Source organism: Eulemur rufifrons, chromosome 19, assembly GCF_041146395.1.
Source record: "Eulemur rufifrons isolate Redbay chromosome 19, OSU_ERuf_1, whole genome shotgun sequence".
Taxonomy (NCBI): Eukaryota; Metazoa; Chordata; class Mammalia; order Primates; family Lemuridae; genus Eulemur; species Eulemur rufifrons.
The window spans coordinates 5,814,430-5,827,464 of record NC_091001.1 but is presented as its reverse complement, the minus strand read 5'-3'; positions in this window follow the sequence as shown (position 1 = coordinate 5,827,464).

The following is a 13,035-nucleotide window of genomic DNA, read 5'->3' as shown; positions in this document are numbered from 1 at the left end:
GCCATGTTCAGGGTTAGGGTTATCTGTTAAAGGTATCATTTATGCTTAGCGCACGGGCCCTGTCGGCATTAAGCTGGGGGGAGGTTAGGGGGCTGGGATTGTCACCGGGAACCCACTGTATCGGACTCTGGGTATGGGCTCGTGGATTTCATGCAGGACACAATGGTAGAGCCTCCTTTCACACATGGCACGGGAGGATTGCAGGCTTTCTAAACTCTAAGAAAGCAAGAAGTCTGAGAATTAGATTTAGGGTTAGGATTATGGTTAGGGTTCAGGATGAAGTGTAGTGTTATGGTGAGGGGATAGGGTTACAGATTAGGGTTACGGTTTAAGGTTACTGTTAGGTTTAACGGTTACAGTTCGTTTTGGGGTTGAGGTTTGCGGATAGGGTTAAGATGAGGGGTCAGGGTTTGGTACAGGGTTAGGGTTGTGTTCGGTTTAGGGTTGAAGATTAGGATTAGGGTTAGGATTAAAGGTTAGCATGAGAGTTAACGGTTAAGATTAAGGTTAAGGGTTAGGGTTAGGGTTTAGGTTTAGGGTTAAGGGTTAGGGTTAGTTTTAGGGTTAGAGTTATGTGTTAGGGTTTGTGTTAGAGGTTAGGGTTAGGTTTACTGTTCGTGGTTAGAGTTACGTTTAGGGGTTAGCATTAGGGTTAGGGATTAGGTTTAGGGTAAGTGTTTAGAGTTAGTGTTGGGCTTTAGGCTCGGGGCTTAGGTTCAGGGTCAGAGGTTAGGGTTGGTGGTAGGGCTTAGATTTAGCGGTCAGTTTAAGGGCACAGGACCTGGTTAATCTACGGTGAGAGGGGTGTGGTCGGAGTCACCACAAAAGCACAACATCATTCCCTGGGCCTTGGGACAAAACCTACATGCAGGACTCAGGCAGAGCCTCATCTCACACATGGCATGGCTGTATTGTAGGCTTGCTTCACTCTGGGAATGGAAGTAGTGTGAGAATTAGGGTTAGGTTTGGGGTTAGGGGTTTCGGATTAGGGGTTAGGTTTCGAGTCAGGGTCAGGTGCTAGGGATTAGTGGTTAGGTTTAGAGTTAGTGTTAGTGGTTAGGTGTTAAGTCTGGGTTGGGGGCCAGGGTTAGGTTTAGGGTTGGGGTTAGCGTTAGGGTTAGGGGTTAGGGTTAAGGGATAGGGTTAGGGTTAAGGGTTAGGCTTAGGGTTAGTGTTCAGGGTTAGGGTTAAGGTTTAGGGTTAGAGTCAGGGTTAAGTGTTAGGGTGAGGCTTAACAGTTAGGGTTAGGGTTAGGGGGTTAGGAATAGGGTTAGGGTTAAGGGTTAGGTTTATGGTTCAGGTTTAAGGTTAGGATTAGGGGTTAGGGTTAGTGTTAACTGTAGGTCAGTGTTGGGGTTAGATCTCTAGGCATTAGCGTATAGGTTAGGGTTAGGGTTAAGTAGGGTTATGTTTAATGGTTAGGATTGGGATTAGCGTTAAGGGTTAGGGTTAAGCTTTAGGGGTTATGACTAAGGATCAATGGTTAGGGTTATTTTTAGGCGTAGGGTTAGGGTAAGGGTTTTAGGGTTAGTGTTAGTGTTGTTGGTAGGGTTAAGGTTAGGGTTGGCGTTTCAGAATTAGGGATTAGGTGTTATGGTTATGGCTAGGAGTTAGGGTTAGAATTACGGTATAGGGCTTGTTCTCAGGGTGTGATGCATTATCGTTAAGATAAGGGGTTAAGTTAGGGTTAGGGTGAGGTTTACGTGTTAAGGTGAGCAGTAGGATCAGGGTTAGGTGTTATGTTCTGGGTTAGGGTTATGGGTGTGGGGTAGGGTTTATGCTTAGGGCATGGGCCCTGTATGCACTAGGAGGCGAAGTTAGGGGTCTGTGATGGTCGCTGGGAGCCCACTCTATCGTACGCAGTGTATGGGCCTCTGGGTTTCATGCAGGACACTGTGGCAGAGCGGGCTTTCATGCATGGCTTAGTAGGATTGTAGGCTTTCAAAACTCTGAGAAAGCAAGTCTGAGAATTAGATTTAGGGTTAGGATTACGGTACGGTTTAGGGATGAAGATTAGTGATAGGGTGAGGGCTTAGGGTTAGGGGTTAGGGTTAGGGTTAGGGTTGTTGGCAGGGTGAAGGTTAGGGTTGGCATTTTAGAATTAGGGATGAGGTGTTAGGGTTATGGCTAGGGGTTAGGATTAGAATTATGGGATAGGGCTTCTTCTCAGGGTGTTATGCATTAAGGTTAAGATAAGGGGATAAGTTAGGGTTACGGGGAGGTTTATGTTTTAAGGTGAGCAATAGGATCAGGGTCAGGTGCTATGTTCAGGGTGAGGGTTATCTGTTAGGGGTAGTGTTTATACTTAGCGTACAGGCCCTGTCTGCACTGGGCGGGAGGCTGGGGTTAGGGGGATGGGATTGTCCCCAGGAACCCACTCTATCATACGCTAGGTATGGGCTCCTGGTTTCATGCAAGAGAGAGCTGCAGAGCCCCCTTTTACTCATGGCATGGGAGGATTTTAGGGTTTCTAAACTCTAAGAAAGCAAGAAGTCCGAGAATTAGATTTAGGGGTAGGATTATGATAATGTTTAGGGTTAGGGTTAGTGTTAAGGTGGGGTCTTAGGGTTAGGGGTTAGGGTTAGAGGTTAGTGTTAGGTGTAACAGTTACAGTTAGGTTTATGGTTAAGTTTCAGGGTTAGGGTTAAGGTTTGGGTTTAGCGTTTGGCACAGGGTTAGGCTTCAGTGTTAGCTTTATGGTTAAAGATTAGGATTAGGGTTAGTGTGAGGGTTAATGGTAAGGGTCAAGATTAAGGGTTAGGGTTGGGGTTAGGGTTAGGTTTAGGGTTAGGGCTTAGGGTTAGGGGATAGGATTAGGGTTAAGTGTTGGGCTTATGGTTAGGGTTAAAGTTTAGTGTTAGGGCTAATGTTTAGTGTTATGGTCCAGTTTAAGTGTTAGGGTGAGGGTTAACAGTTAGGATTAGGCTTAGGGGTTAGGGATATAGTGAAGGTTCAGTGTTAGGGTTAGGTTTAGGGTTCAGGGTTAGGGTTAGCTTTAGGGGTTATGGTTAGGGTTAGGTGTTAGGTTAGTGTCAGGGTTAGGTCTGGTCGTGAGGGTAAGGTTTAGGGTTAGCTTTAAGAGCTAGGGTTAGGTTTAATGGTTAGGATTAGGATTACGGTTAAAGGTTAGGGTAATGCTCAGGGGTTAGGGTGAAGGGTGAAGGGTTAGGGCTTTTGTTAGGCATAGCGTTGGGGTTAGAACTAAGGGTTCCTGTCAGTGTTAGGGTTGTAGGCAGCGTTACGGTTAGGCTTAGCGGTGGAGAATTAGGGTTAGGGATTAGGTGTTACAGTTATGACTAGGAGATAGGGTTAGAATTATGGGATAGGGGATGTTCTCAGGGAATGGGTTATGCATTAACGTTGCGTTAAGAGGTTAAAGTTAGGCTCAAGGTGAGGTTTACGACTTAAGGGGAGAAATAGGAACAGGGTTAGGTGCCATGTTCAGGGTTAGGGTTATCTGTTAAAGGTATCATTTATGCTTAGCGCACGGGCCCTGTCGGCATTAAGCTGGGGGGAGGTTAGGGGGCTGGGATTGTCACCGGGAACCCACTGTATCGGACTCTGGGTATGGGCCCGTGGGTTTCATGCAGGACACAGTGGTAGAGCCTCCTTTCACACATGGCATGGGAGGATTGCAGGCTTTCTAAACTCTAAGAAAGCAAGAAGTCTGAGAATTAGATTTAGGGTTAGGATTATGGTTAGGGTTCAGGATGAAGTGTAGTGTTATGATGAGGGGATAGGGTTACAGATTAGGGTTACGGTTTAAGGTTACTATTAGGTTTAACGGTTACAGTTCGTTGTGGGGTTGAGGTTTGCGGATAGGGTTAAGATGAGGGGTTAGGTTTTGGTACAGGGTTAGGGTTGTGTTAGGTTTAGGGTTGAAGATTAGGATTAGGGTTAGGATTAAAGGTTAGCATGAGAGTTAACTGTTAAGATTAAGGTTAAGGGTTAGGGTTAGGGTTTAGGTTTAGGGTTAAGGGTTAGGGTTAGTTTTAGGGTTAGAGTTATGTGTTAGGGTTTGTGTTAGAGGTTAGGGTTAGGTTTACTGTTCACGGTTAGGGTTACGTTTAGGGGTTAGCATTAGGGTTAGGGATTAGGTTTAGGGTAAGGGTTTAGAGTTAGTGTTGGGCTTTAGGCTTGGGGCTTAGGTTCCGGGTCAGGGGTTACGGTTGGTGGTAGGGCTTATATTTAGCGGTCAGTTTAAGGGCACAGGACCTGGTTAATCTACGGTGAGAGGGGTGCGGTCGGAGTCACCAGGAAAGCACAACATCATTCCCTGGGCCCAGGGACAAGACCTACATGCAGGACTCAGGCGGATCCTCATCTCACACATGGCATGGCTGTATTGTAGGCTTGCTTCACTCAGGAATGGAAGCAGTGTGAGAATTAAGGTTAGGGTTGGGGTTAGGGGTTTCGAGTCAGGGTTAGGTGCTAGTGGTTAGGGGTAGAGTTAGTGTTACGGGTTCGGTGTTAATTCTGGGTTAGGGAGCCAGGGGTAGGTTTAGGGTTGGGGTAAGTGTTATCGTTAGCGGTTAGGGTTAATGGATAGGGTTAGGGTTAAGGGTAGGCTTAGGGTTAGGGTTCAGGGTTAGGGTTAAGGTTTAGGGTTAGGGTCAGGGTTAAGGGTTAGGGTTAGGGTTAGGGTGTTATGGTTAAGGATTAGGTTTATTGTTCAGGTTTAAGGTTAGCATTAGGGGTTTGTGTTACTTCTAACTGTAGGTCAGTGTTGGGGTTAGAACTCTAGGCATTAAGGTAAAGGTTAGAGTTAGGGTTAAGGGTTGGGGTTATGTTTAATGGTTAGGATTGGGATTAGGGTTAAGGGTTAGGGTTAAGGTTAGGGGTTATGACTAAGGATCAACGGTTACGGTTATTTTTAGGCGCAGGGTTAGGGTAAGGGGTTAGGATTAGTGTTAGTGTTGTTGGTAGGGTTAAGGTTAGGGTTGGTGTTTCAGAATTAGAGATTAGGTGTTATGCTTATGGCTAGGAGTTAGGGTTAGAATTACAGTATAGGGCTTGTTCTCAGGGTGTCATGCATTAACGTTACGATATGGGGTTAAAATTAGGGTTACGGTGAGGTTTACGTGTTAAGGTGAGCAGTAGGATCAGGGTTAGGTGTTATGTTCTGGGTTAGGGTTATGGGTGAGGGGTAGTGTTTTTGCTTAGGGCATGGGCCCTGTATGCCCTAGGAATCGAAGTTAGGGGTCGGTTGTGGTCGCTGGGAACCCACTCTATCGTACGCTGTGTATGGGCCTCTGGGTTTCTTGCAGGACACTGTGGCAGAGCCGGCTTTCATGCATGGCTTAGTAGGATTGTAGGCTTTCAAAACTCTGAGAAAGCAAGAAGTCTGAGAATTAGATTTCGGGTTAGGATTACGGTACGGTTTAGGGATGAAGATTAGTGATAGGGTGAGGGCTTAGGGTTAGAGGTTAGGGTTAGGGTTAGGGTTGTTTGTAGGGTGAAGTTTAGGGTTGGCATTTTAGAATTAGGGATGAGGTCTTATGGTTATGGCTGGGGATTAGGATTAGAATTATGGGATGGGGCTTCTTCTCAGGGTTTTATGCATTAAGGTTAAGATAAGGGGATAAGTTAGGGTTACGGGGAGGTTTATGTTTTAAGGTGAGCAATAGGATCAGGGTCAGGTGTTATATTCAGGGTGAGGGTTATCTGTTAGGGGTAGTGTTTATACTTAGCGTACAGGCCCTGTCTGCACTGGGCGGGGGGCTGGGGTTAGGGGGATGGGATTGTCCCCGGGAACCCACTCTATCGTACGCTGGATATGGGCTCCTGGGTTTCATGCAGGACACAGTGGTAGAGCCCCCTTTTACTCATGGCATGGGAGGATTTTAGGCTTTCTAAACTCTGAGAAAGCAAGAAGTCTGACAATTAGATTTAGGGGTAGGATTATGGTAATGTTTATCGAGGAAGATTAGTGTTAGGGTGGGCTCTTAGGGTTAGGGGTTAGGGTTAAAGGTTTGTGTTATTTTTAACAGTTACAGTTACGTTTACGGTTAAGTTTCAGGGTTAGGGTTAAGGTTTGGTTTTATCGTTTGGCACAGGGTTAGGCTTCAGTGTTAGCTTTATGGTTAAAGATTAGGATTAGGGTTAGGGTTAAGGGTTAGTGTGAGGGTTAATGGTAAGTTTCAAGATTAAGGGTTAGGGTTGGGCTTAGGGTTAGGAATAAGGCTTCGTGTAACCTTTAGGTTTAGAGTTAAGTGTTATGGTTATGGCTAGAGGTTAGGGTTAGGTTTAGGGTTCATGGTTAGGGTTACATTTAGGGGTTCGGGTTACGGGTTAAGTTTAGGGCGAGTGTTTAGTGTTACTGTTGGGCATTAGGATAAGGGCCGAGGTTTAGGGTTAGGATTTAGGTTTAGTGTTAGGGCTTAGATTTAGTGGTTAGTTTAAGGGCACATGCTCTGTTTAATCTATGGTGGGAAGGGTGCAGACTGGGTCGCCTCAACACCACACCATCGTACTTGGGCCTTGGGCCCAGACCTACATGCAGGACTCAGGCAGAGCCTCTTCTCACTCGTGGCATGGCTCTATTGTAGGCTTGGTCAACTCTGAGAACAAAGGAAGTGTGAGAATTAGGGTTATGGTTAGGGTTATGTGTTTGGGGTTAGAGGTTTGGGTTTGAGTGAAGTTTAGTGGTTAGGAATTAGAAGTTAGGATTAATGTGTCAGGGCTTAGGTGTTAGGTTTTTGTAAGGGGCTAGCATTAGATTTAGGTTTAGGGTTAATGTTCAGGTGGGTTAGGGGTCAGCGTTAGGGTTAGGCTTACAAGATAGGATTAAGGTAAAGGGTGAAGGCTTAAGATTAGCAGTAAGGGTTAAGGTTAGGGTTAAGGGTTAGGGTTTCGGTCCAAGTTAAGGGTGAGAGTGAGGGTTAACAGTTGCGATTAGGGTAATGGTTTAGGGATAGTAATAGGTTTAAGGGATAGGGTTAGGGTTAGGTTTAGGGTTCGGGGTTAGGGTTAGCATTAGCGGTTAGGGTTAGGGTTAGGGGTTAGGGTTACAGTTAGGGTTAGGTCTAGGCATTATGGTAATGGTTCGTGTTAGGGTTAAGAATTAGGGTTAGGTTTAATTGTTAGGATTATGATCAGGGTAATGGTTAGGGTTAGGGTTAGCGGTTAGAGTTAGGGTTAGTGTTAGGGTTGTTTGTAGGGTGAAGGTAATGTTTAGCAGTTTAGAATTAAGGTTAGGGATTAGGTGTTACGGTTATGCTAGGAGTTAGGCTTAGAATTAAGGGATAGGGTTTGTTCTTAGGGTAAGTGTTATGCAATAACATTAGGATAGGGGTTAAAGTTAGGGTTACAGTGAGGTTTACGTGTTAAGGTGAACAATAACATCAGGGTTAGGTGTTATGTTCAGGGTTAGGGTTATGGGTGAGGTGCAGGGTTTTTGCTTAGGGCATGGGCCCTGTCAGCACTAGCAGGGGGAGTTAGGGGGCTGTGATTGTCCCCGGGAACCCACTCTATTGTACACAGAGTATGGGCTCCTGGGTTTCATGCAGGACACTGTGGCAGAGCCAGCTTTCACGCATGGCTTTGGAGAATTGTAGGCTTTTAAAACTCTGAGATAGCAAGAAGTCTGAGAATTAGATTTAGGGTTAGGATTATGGTTAGGGTTAGGGATGAAGATTAGTCAGGGAGAGGGCTTAGGGTTAGGGCTTAAGCTTCGAGTGAGGATTAGGGGTTAGGGAGTAGGTGTTGGGTTTAGTGCTAGGGTTAGGGCTTAGGGGTTAGGGTTGGGTTAGGGGCTAGGGTTAGATTTAGAGTGGGGTTAGGGTTAGCGTTATGGGTTAGGGTTAGGGTTAAGGGATAGGATAAGGGTTAAGCGTTAAGGCTTAGGGTTAGCGTTAAGTGTTAGGTTTAGTTTTAAGGGTTAGGGTTACAGTTCGAGTTAAGGGTTAGTGTGGGGTTAACGGTTAGGGCTAGGGTTATGGGTTAAGGATAGAGTTAGGTTTAAGGCTTAGGATTAGGGTTCAGTGTTAGGGTTAGCATTAGGGATTAGGGTTAGGGTTAGGGGTTACGTTTACTCTTAGGGTTAGGTCTAGGCATTAGGGTACGTGTTAGTGTTAGGCTTAAGAGTTAGGGTTAGGTTTAATTGTTAGGATTAGGATCAGGGTTAAGGGTTAGGGTTAAGTGTCAAGGGTTACGGTTACTTTTAGGTGTACGGTTAGGGTTAGCGGTTAGGGTTAGGGTTAGTTTGTAGGGATAAGGTAATGTTTAGCAGTTTTGAATTAGCCTTAGGGATTAGGTGTTACAATTGTGGCTAGGAGTTAGGGTTAGAATTAAGGGATAGGGGTTGTTCTTAGGGTAAGTCTTATGCATTAACGTTAGGATAACAGGTTCAAGTTAGAGTTATGGTGAGGTTGATGTGTTAAGGTGAGCAATAGTATCAGGGTGAGCTGTGATGTTCAGGGTTAGGGTTATGGGTGAGGGGTAGTGTTTATGCTTATATCACGAGCCCTCTCTGCTCTAGGAGGGGGCTTAGAGGGCTGGGATAGATGCCGGAAGCCACTCTATCATACACTGGGTATGGGCCCCTTGGTTTCATGCCGGACACAGTGGCCAAGCCTCCTTCTACACATGGCATGGGAGGATTGTAGGCTTTGTAAACTCTGAGAAAGCAAGAAGTCTGAGAATTAAATTTAGGGCTAGGATTAGGGTTAGGGTTAGCAATATAGGTTACTGTTATGGTGAGGGCTTAGGGTTAGGGGTTTCAGTTAGGGTCAGGGTTAAAGGTTAGTGTTAGGTTTCACAGTTACAGTTAGGTTTAGGGTTAAGCTTTAAGGTTTAAGCTTAGGGTTAAGATTAGGGGTTAGGTTTTGGTACAGGGTAAGGGTTAAGTGCTAGGTTTAGGCTTAAAGATTAGGATTAGGGTTAGGGTTAAGGTTTAGTGTGAGGGTTAACGGTTAGGGTTAAGGTTAAGTGTTAGGTTTATGGGTTAGGGTTAGGGTTAAGTGTTCATGTTAGGTTTAGGGTTAGAGTTAAGTGTTATGGTTAGGGTTAGGGGTTTGGGTTAGGTTTAGGGTTCATGGTTAAGGTTACATTTAGGGGTTAGGTTTAGGGTAAGCGTTTAGTGTTAGTGTTGGGCATTAGGGTCAGGGCTTAGGTAGGGTTAGGGGTTAGGGTCAGTGTTTGGGCTTTGATTTGGCGGTTAGTTTAAGGGTACAGGACCTGTGTAATCTATGGTGAGAAGGGTGCAGAATGTTTCCATGCGACACCACACCATCAGATCCTGGGCCTTTGGCCCAGACCTACTTGCAGGACTCATGCGGAAACTCTACTCACGCATTGCATGGTTGTATTTTAGGCTTGGTTAACTCTGAGAATGGAAGTAGTGTGAGAAATAGGGTTATGGTTAGGGTTAAGGGTTTGGTGTTAGGGGTTAGGGTTCAAGTGAGGTTTAGTGGTTAGGGACTAGGATTTAGGGTTAGTGTTAGGGTTAGGGGTTAGTTTTGCGTTAGGGGCTAGGGTTAGATTTATGGTTGGGGTTAGTGTTAGGGTTAGGATTAGGCATCAGGGTTAGTGTTAGGGTTAAAGGATAGGATTGGCGTTAAGTGTTTAGGCTTAGGGTTTGTGTTAAGTGTTAGGGTTGGGGTTTAGGCTTAGGGTTACGGTTTGAGTTAAGCTCTAGGGTGAGGGTTAAAGATTAGGCTTAGGATTATTGGTTAGGGATAGAGTTATGTTTAATTGTTAGGGATAGGGTTAGGTTTAGGGTTCAGTGTTAGGGTTAGCATTAGGGGTTAGGGTTAGGGTTAGGGGTTAGGCATAGTGATGTATTAAGGGCTATGGTTAGAATTAGGATTGGGGTTAGTGTTAGGTTTAGGGTTAGGGGTTAGGTTTAGGGTTAAGGGATAGGATTATGGTTAAGGGTTGGGCGTAGCTTTAGGGTTAAGATTTAGTGTTAGGGTCCGGTTTAAGGGTTAGGGTGAGGGTTAACGGTTAGGGTTAGGGTTGGGGTTAGGGGTTAGGGATATAGTTAGTATTAAGTGTTAGAGTTAGGTTTAGGGTTCAGGGTTAGGGTTAGCTTTAGGGGTTATGATTAGGGTTAGGTGTTAGTTTAGTGTTAGTGTTAGGTCTAGGCGTCAGGGTAAGGTTTAGGGTTAGGGTTAAGAGCTAAGGTTGGGTTTAGTGGTTAGGATTAGGGTTAGGGTTAGGAGTTAGGGTAAAGGGTCAAGGGTTAGCATTATTTTTAGCCATAGCTTTGGCGTTAGGAGTAAGGGTTAGGTTCAGTGTTAGGGTAACAGTAGGTTACCGTAACAGTAACTACGTAGGGTAACAGTTAGTGTTAGTGGTTTAGAATTAGGGTTAGGGATTAGTTGTCACAGTTATGACTAGGAGATAGGGTTAGAATTATGGGATAGGGGTTAATCTCAGGGTAAGTGTTATGCATTAACGTTAGGATAAGAGGTTAAAGTTCAGGTTACGGTGAGGTTTACATTCTAAGGTGAGCAATAGAATCAGGGTTAAATGTTATTTTCAGGGTTAGAGTTTTGGGTGAGGTGTAGAGTTTATGCTTAGGGCACGGGCCTTGTCTGCATTAGGCGGGGGGGGGGGTTAGGGGGCTGGGATTGTCACCAGGAACCCACTCTATCGTACTCTGGTTATGGGCCCCAGCGGTTCATTCAGGACACAGTGGAAGAGCCTCCTTTCACGCATGGCATGGGAGGATTGTAGGCTTTCTAAACTCTAAGAAAGCAAGAAGACTGAGAATTAGATTTAGGGTTAGGGTTAGGGTTCGGGTTAAGGATCAAGGTTAGTATTAGGGTGAAGGCTTAGAGTTAGGGGTTACGGGTAGCGTTACAGGTTACTCTTAGTTTTAACCGTTACAGTTAGGTTCAGGGTTAAGGTTTATGGTTAGGTTTAAGGTTAGGGTTTAGGGTTTGGTACAGGATTAGGGTTAAATATTAGGTTTAGGGTTAAAGATTACGATTAAGGTTAGGTTTAAAGGTTAGTGTGAGGGTTAACAGTCAGGGTTAAAGTTAAGAGTTAGGGTTAGGGTTAGTGTTAGGATTAAGGGTTCATGTTAGGTTTAGGGTTAGAGTTAAGTGCTATGGTTAGCGCTCGAGGTTAGGGTTAGGTTTAGGGTTCACAGTTAGGGTTACGTTTAGAGGTTAGCATTAGGGTTAGGGATTAGCTTTAGGGTAAGAGTTTAGCGTTAGTGTTGGGCTTTAGGCTCAGGGCTTAGGTTTAGGGTCAGAGGTTAGGGTTGATGTTAGGGCTTAGATTTAGTGGTTAGTTTAAGGGCACAGGACCTGTTTATTCTACAGTGAGAGGGGTTAGGGTTAGAGTTAGGGTTGTCGTAGGGGTTAAGGTTAGATTTAACCTTGGGGTTAGTGTTAGGGTTAGGATTAGGGGGTTAGTGTTAGGGTTAGGGGTTAAAAACACCTACAGCCAGCCCTAACCCGATTTCTGACACTTCTTCCATTCTCAGAGTTAACCAAGCCTACAATACAGCCATGTCATGCGTGAGAAGAGGCTCCACCTGAGTCCTGTATGTAGGTCTTGGCCCAAGGCCCAGCGTACGGTGGTGTTGTGTCGCAGCGACCCTGTGCACCACTCTCACCATAGATTAAACAGGTCCTGTGCCCTTAAACTAACCGCTAAATCTCAGCCCTAACACTAATCCTAACCCCTAACCCTAAAAGTTATCCTTAACCCTACTGTTAACACTCAAACTAACCCTTAACTCTAACCCTTGTCATGATCTTTAACCCTAACCCTAACACTTAACCCTAACCCTGTACCAAACCATAACCCCTAAGCTTAACCCTAACCCTAAACCTAAACCCTAAGTCTAACTGTAACTGTTAAACCTAACAGTAACTTTTAACCCTAAAACTAACCGTATCCCCTTACCCGAAGCCCTCACCCTAAGATTAAACTTCATCCCTAACCATAACGATAATCCTAACCTTAAATCTAATTCTCAGACTTCTTACTTTCTTAGAGATTTGAAAGCTTACAATCCTCCTTTACCATGCGTGAAATCAGGCTCTGCCAGAGTGTCCTACAAGAAACCCATGGGCCCATACCCTGCATACGATAGAGTGGGTTTCTGGTGACAATCGCATCCCCCTCAATCCCACTCCTAGGGCAGACAGGGCCCATACCCTAAGCAAAACCCTACCCCTCACTCATAATTCTAACCCTGATCCTATTGCTCACCTTAACACATAAACCTCACCGTAAACCTAACTTTAACCACTTATCCTAACATTAATGCATAACACTTATGCTAAGAACAACCCCTATCACTTAATTCTAACCCTAACTCCTAGCCATAACAGTAACCCCTAATCCCTAACCCTAATTCTAACCACTAAACATTACCTTAACCCTACAAACAACCCTAATACTAACCCTAACCTTAAACGCTAACCCTAACCTTATCCCTAAACATAACCTTAAAAGTTTACCCTAAACCCTAACCCTATCCCCTAACCCTAAGCCTAACCCTTAATTCTGATCCTAATCCTAACAATTAAACCTAACCCTAACCCTTAACCCTAACACTAACCCTTACCTTAATGCCGAGACCTAATCTTAGCAGTAAAGCTACCTCTAACCCTAACCCTAGACCTTAAACCTAACACTATCCCTAACTTATAACCCTAACCCTAACTGTTAACCCTCACCCTAACCCTTAACTCGGACCATAACCCTAACCCTTAACCCTAACCCTATCCCTTAATGCTAACCCTAAGCCTTAACACTTAACCCTAATCCTATCCCTTAACCCTAACCCTAACCCCTAACCCTAACCCTAACCCTAACCCCAACCCTAAATCTATCTCTAGTCCCTAACCCAACCCTAACCGTTAACCCCTAATGCTAACATTAACCCTAACCCCTAATCCCTAACACCTAACCCTCACGCGAACACTAACCCCTAACCCCAAACACCTAACCCTAATCATAACCATAATTCTCACACTTCCTCCATTCTCAGAGTTAGCCAAGCCTACAATAAAACCATGCCATGCGTGAGAAGAGGCTCTGCCTGAGACCTGCATGTAGGTCTGGGCCCAA